Here is a 6000-nt window from a genome sequence, read left to right as displayed (position 1 = left end):
ATTTGTCCGCATCACCCGGGGACGGCGCCCCGGCGCCCATTCCTGCCGCGCACCGGGCTTCTTCCCCCGCACTCGCCCGCGAACCGCCGCAGGCCCGGGAGCTCGCCACGGTTCTCAGGAGCCCCTCCCGCGGCGCCGCGCGCCGAGGCCGAGACGTTCAGGGGAGCCCGGCGAGGCTAGGGGGCAGCCAGCACCGACCTGCCGCCACGCCGGGCTGGAGCGGCCGCCGCACCCACGTTGCGGGCTGCGCGACTGCCGGCGACGAAGCCGCGGGGCTGGGGAACGCCGGCCGGCCGCGCGCACAAACGCCGGGCGGCGCGCGCCGGGGGCCGGGCCGCGCAGTGTTTGCCTGTTGCCGGGACACCCGGGCCCAGCGTCCAGCCGTTGGGCCGAGCCGACCCGGCGCAGCACGCGCCCAGGCTCTTACACCCGCTTTCCTGGTAACGTCTGCCGCCCTCTGCTGGCCGCGCCGCTGGCTGGTGCGCCTCACCTTCGACGACGACGACGACGACGGCGACGGCTGTGAGCCCCGGAACCCGGCTCCGCGCTCGGGCGTCCGAGTTTGGGCAGCCCGGGCGGGCGCAGGCGAGCTGGGGGCCGCAGCGGGCCGGGTACGGGGCGAGGGGCGGGCTGCGGGCGGTGCTCGGGCGTGGACGGCACCGGCCTTGGAGTGGGCCGACTCCGGCGTAACTAAGAAGTCGGCCTCTCACTGGCTGACCTTGGAGAAGTCATCGAAGACCCCATGACCTTTTTTCGAAAATGTGATACAGCCTTTGAGGGTTGAAGTGAGAATAACTTGGGGAAATGTTTGTAAAAGATCCTGAAAAAAGTTCTTATACCCCGCATGGGATTAGGCAAGAAAGGATGCAGTAGGTACAGTTCCGTTTCCAACCTGCGAGTTCCTCCTGACCTCCGCCCTGCAGGGGAAGAACACGATTTGGGAGCAGGACTCTCATTCCTTTTTATGATTCTTATTCCTTCTTATACAGAAGTTATCGAGCATCAACCATATGCCTGACGCTCAGTTCTAGGCCCTGGGAATTCAGCCCTGAATAAGGCAAAGTTCTCTTTCTTGTTCTATTTCGTTTTTTTTGGGGGGGGGGTCAAAATGGGGGACATGACAGACATTAAAAATGATAGGTGCGACCGGGTGTACTACATGGGTGTATTAAATTGATGTGACGGCTGGGTGCCCTTTTACGTTGGTGAGTGGGCAAGTTAAAACCTTTGAGGAGGTTTAAACTAAGATTTGGATGATAAGGAGGAGTCAACTATGCCAAGATCAGGGGGCAGGACATTGCAGGCCCAGGGCAGGAAGAGGAGACTGGACGGGGGAAGCAGGGTTGGGGTACTGAAAGGCTCCCCGAGCAAGGAGAAGGTGTTTTTTGTTTTTCTCCGTTTGATTGATGACCTGGCTTCCAAAGGGAAGTATTTATGTACCAGGTTCTCATACATATGCTTTCCCTAATCCTTCATCAACAAAGCATACCCAAGTTCCAACTACTTTTAATTTGGTAATTTTTTCGTGAGTCCATATGCTTTTGATATGGCAAATTCTCCTGCCCTCTACGTGCGATTTCTCCTCTGCTGGCCCCTCTCTTAATTCCTGCATGGGGGCAGCCCACACTTCCTGCTTACACTTCTTTGGGTCATCACAGTTCTCTCAGGTTAACCTTTATGGGGGTTACTCTGGAATCTGTTTTAGCCCTGCTTTTCCTGAATTCCAGCTGGGAGGTCCGGAGCCCTGAACCTCCAATTCAGCTGTCTCAAAAGTAGGCCCATGATTGGGGGGGTGACTCTGCAAAGGGTTAAGAGGAAAACTTGGGTCTGATGGAAATATTCTGCATCTTGATTGTGGTGGTAGTTACACCAGCGCAGGGCTGGCTGTGTAATTTGCATGGCTCAGTGGAAAATGAAAATATGGGGAAGTAGGAAAAAAATGCCACTAAAGGTAGTAAATTATAAAACTTTTTCCTTTTTCTGTGGTCTCTATCAACCTCTCTATCATGCTGTTTTTGTTTGCTATTTAATGTTGTGTTTTCCTGGGGAACAGGAACACTTCTTTTCCCAGGTATCTTTCCTTCCCATGGGCTGCCACCCCACGAGTGACCTCCAAGGAAGTGCAACCTCTTTGCTGGGATGTGCGTAGTACCTGGATCCTGATGGGTGAGATGCTCACGTGTTGCTCTCTGAATGTGCTGGGGTGCCACCATGCCCTGCCCTGAGACACCTGGGCGTCAGCCTGACCCTGAGGTGGGGGTAGGGGTGAGTGGAGTGGGTGAGAGTCAAGGTTGGGGGCAGTGGGGGTGATAGAAGATGAAACTCAGCAGGAGCTCAGGCTCCAATCCCCTCCCCCACAACACCATCCACTGTCCCATTGGACTTCATTCACAAAACACAAATTCAAACATAAAATTATTAAGAATTTCAAGACTGTGAGCTCATAGCATTCAACTCCAAGCCCAGGGCCCTTCTGAGAGTAGCATCCTGTGTGACCACTGGTCACATGCCCATGAAGCTGGCCCTGCACAGGTGTATACATTTGTCAGAATTCATTATACACATCAAATGAATGGTTTATTATACATAAGTTATACCTCAATAAAGTTGATTTTAAAACTTCACCTCCTAGGAACCTCAGCCTTACCATATCTAAAATCAAACACTTCTCATAGCAAATGTGCATCTCTTTTCGTTTTGGACAATGGCATCAGCAGCCATCTAGGTACACAACCATAAACTGGTCGTCTTTGATTCCTCCCTCTCTCCTTATATCCAGAGCTTGCTCTCACCCGTACCTACCTGAGCTGCCTCCAGACTTGCTTATGTCTGTGGATGGTGCCGCCTGTGCCCAATCACCCAGGCTCAAACCTGCCAGTGTGCTCTCCTCCACTCCTTGTCAAGCCCTGTCTCTCTGGGATACTGCCCTTTTGTCCTCCACGATATTGTGATTTATAAGAAATATATATTTGGTCGTTCAGATTACCAAAATATATTTCTCATATATATTTGGTCTTTGTCCGCAGTTCCTGGCTCACAGCAACCCAAACCCTTGGAATTTCAATTTTCTAAATGATGAGAGCCATAAAGGTGCCTTTTGTCATGTTTATTAAGATGACTTTTGGACCCCACCCTAGGGTGGGGGCTGGTTGCCAGGAGAACCAGCCCTGTGATCAGAGGATTAGAACTTTCAGTCCCCATCTTCTGGTTTCTGGGGAGGGGAAGGGGGTCTTGAAGGTGAATCAAATGCCAGTGGTCAATGACTTAGTCAATCATGACTATGTAATGAAGCCTCCATAAAAACCCAAAAGGACAGCTCCTCAGCCCTTTTTCGGAGACCTTCCATGTTGGGGAACCAGAACACTTCCTCGTACCACCATGCAGGGCCCCAAGCTCCACAAGGACAGAAGCTCCTTTGTTCAGGACCTTGCCCTATGTATCTCTTATCTGGCTTTTGATTCATATCCTTTGTAATTTTTGATTTGTATCCTTTGTAATAAATTGGTAATCTAGTGAATAAAAGGGTTTTCCTGAGTTCTGTGAGCTGTTGTAGTGAATTAATCAAACCCAAGGAGGGGGTCATGGGAACCTCTGATTTATAGCCAGTTGGTCAGAAGTACAGGTAACAACCTGGCGTTTCAATTGGCATCTTGAGTTGGAGGGGAGTCATTGGAACCTCCAGTATGTAGCTGGTCAATCAGAAGTACAGGTAACAACCTGGGCTTGCGACTGGCATCTCAAGTGGAGGGCAGTCTTGTGGGACCAAGCCCTTTACCTGTGGAATCTGATTCTATCTCTGGGTAAATAGCGTTGGAATTGAGTTGAATTCTCAGACACCCTGCTGGTGTCCAAGAACTGCTTGTTGGCATGGAGAAGCCTACACACACACACACAAACACATACATGTTGGAATTGGGTCCAGGCACCCTTTGCACCCTCTCATTTTCCTGTTCCCAGACCACTACCCATGTTCAGGTCTGTACTGGCCCTGCTATCTCTTAGGCTTCTGCATTCCATCCTGGTTTTCTTTCTAAAGCATAGATTTAATCATGTCTCACCCATTTTCAAAAACTTTCAATGACTATTTCCAAAAAAGTTAAGAACTCCTTGGTATGGTATTTATGGCCTTTCAAAATCTTGCCTCCATCTGCATTTCTAGCTTTATTTACTCTCACTGGCCCTACATACCTTATTTTTGCCACACTCCTCAGTCTCTGAGGTTTGTTGCATTCTCACACCTTCCAGGTTTTGCTTTACACAGTCTTGTACCTGGAATGCCTTCTCCCTGTCGCCCATCACCTATTCAACCTTCAAGGCCCAGCACAAACTGTACCATCTCTGTGAGCTCATTAATCACTACCGATGCTTTGTGCCCATTAAAGTCAGCCTAGGCCTCTGGCATTGCACTTATCTGTGCCATAGTTAGATATATGTTTACTTGTTTTCTCTTCTGCACAGTAAGCAACCTCTTTTAGGCTCATCTTTGTATGCCACGGCAGTAATCATAGACATTAATGGAATAATTTCCATGATTCAGTGGGAGATATTATCCCCTTCATTCTGCCAAGCCCAGCAAGGGCTTCTTGGTTCTCATTGACCTCTAAGCCTAAGTTGATGCTGCTCCTCTCCCCTCCTTCTGTTAAGTCTCCCTGCTTGTTTCTGAGACATGCATTATGCTCCTTGCTCATCCTGACCTCGCTTAGTCATCTCATGGCCATCTGCCTCCTGCTGCACTCCAAGTGTTGGCCGATCTCAGAGTCTGGTCCTCAGCCCTCTGCCCTTCTCCCTCAGTGTCTCCTCACATGATGGCTCATCTAATGTCAGTGACTACCTCTCTTGGGATGACATAATCTCTGTCATGAAAGAATGGCCTCCATCTGAGCTCTAGTCCTCAGGCCCCATTATTCCCTGGACTTAAGGCATCTGACTTTCATGTCAGCCTCTGTTTCCACTGTCAGTGGCAACACTGCTCTCCTAGTCTCACACCCTTTGTCATCTCTAATTCATCTCTCTCCATCTTGAATGATGAGTCCAAGGCCTGAGTATCCTTTGGAAATTCTCTTGTATCGAGCCCTCTCTTGACATCCTCATCATTCTAGCTAGACCTTCATCATTTTGTATTGCAAATAATAGTTAACATTGAAGGAGTGCTGATTCAGCCACCTTGCTGAGCACTTTGCACACATCATGGCATTATCCCTTCACTATGACCAGTGTAGGCTGTTATGTTCTCCAATTTGCACATGAGGTCAGAGAGAGTAACTTGCCCATGTTCACACAAGCAGAGTCAAAGCCAGCTCTGTCTGTCTGTCCAGCGTGTGGTGTTAAACACTAAAATTATTCAGGAAGGTGCCCTAGACTTGAGGCCAGAAGATGTGGGTTCAAGTTTTGGCCTCACTGCTTACTAGTTATGCAATTTTAGGCAATTCTCTGAGCTTCACTTTTTTCCTGTGGGTTACTGTAAAAGTGATAGGATAGAATGAATGTGAAAGTGCTTTGTGAATTCAAAGTGTTTCCAGTAAGCCTTGCTTTAAAAGATATAAAGTTGGTGGGTAGGGGAAATGGAATGGGGAGAGGTTGGTAAAAGGGTATGAATTTTCGGTTATAAGATGAATAAGGTCTGAGGATCTAATGTATAGCATGAATAAGGTCTGAGGATCTAATGTATAGCATGCAACTGTATTGCATAATTGAAATTTGCTGAGAGTGGAACTTAAATGTTCTCACCAAAAAAAAGGGGGGTAAAAATGTGAGGCGATGGATGGGTTAATTAACTCAGTTGTGGGAATCCTTTCATAGTGTAAACGTATGTCAGATCATCATGTTGCACACTTTAAATATATTACATATTATTTGTCAGTTATAGCTCAAGAAAGCTGAAAAAGAAAGATAAAAAGCACCAGAAAGCCTGCTTTGTCAGTGGATAGGTGGGACATAAAATGAATGCTCTAGTGATGATCAGAACAGCTTCAGTGGCAGCACGTTTTCCATTGACCAAGC

This window comes from Ceratotherium simum, chromosome 1 (assembly GCF_057802395.1).
Source record: "Ceratotherium simum simum isolate JZ-2026a chromosome 1, ASM5780239v1, whole genome shotgun sequence".
Taxonomy (NCBI): Eukaryota; Metazoa; Chordata; class Mammalia; order Perissodactyla; family Rhinocerotidae; genus Ceratotherium; species Ceratotherium simum.
This window is presented reverse-complemented; position numbering follows the sequence as displayed.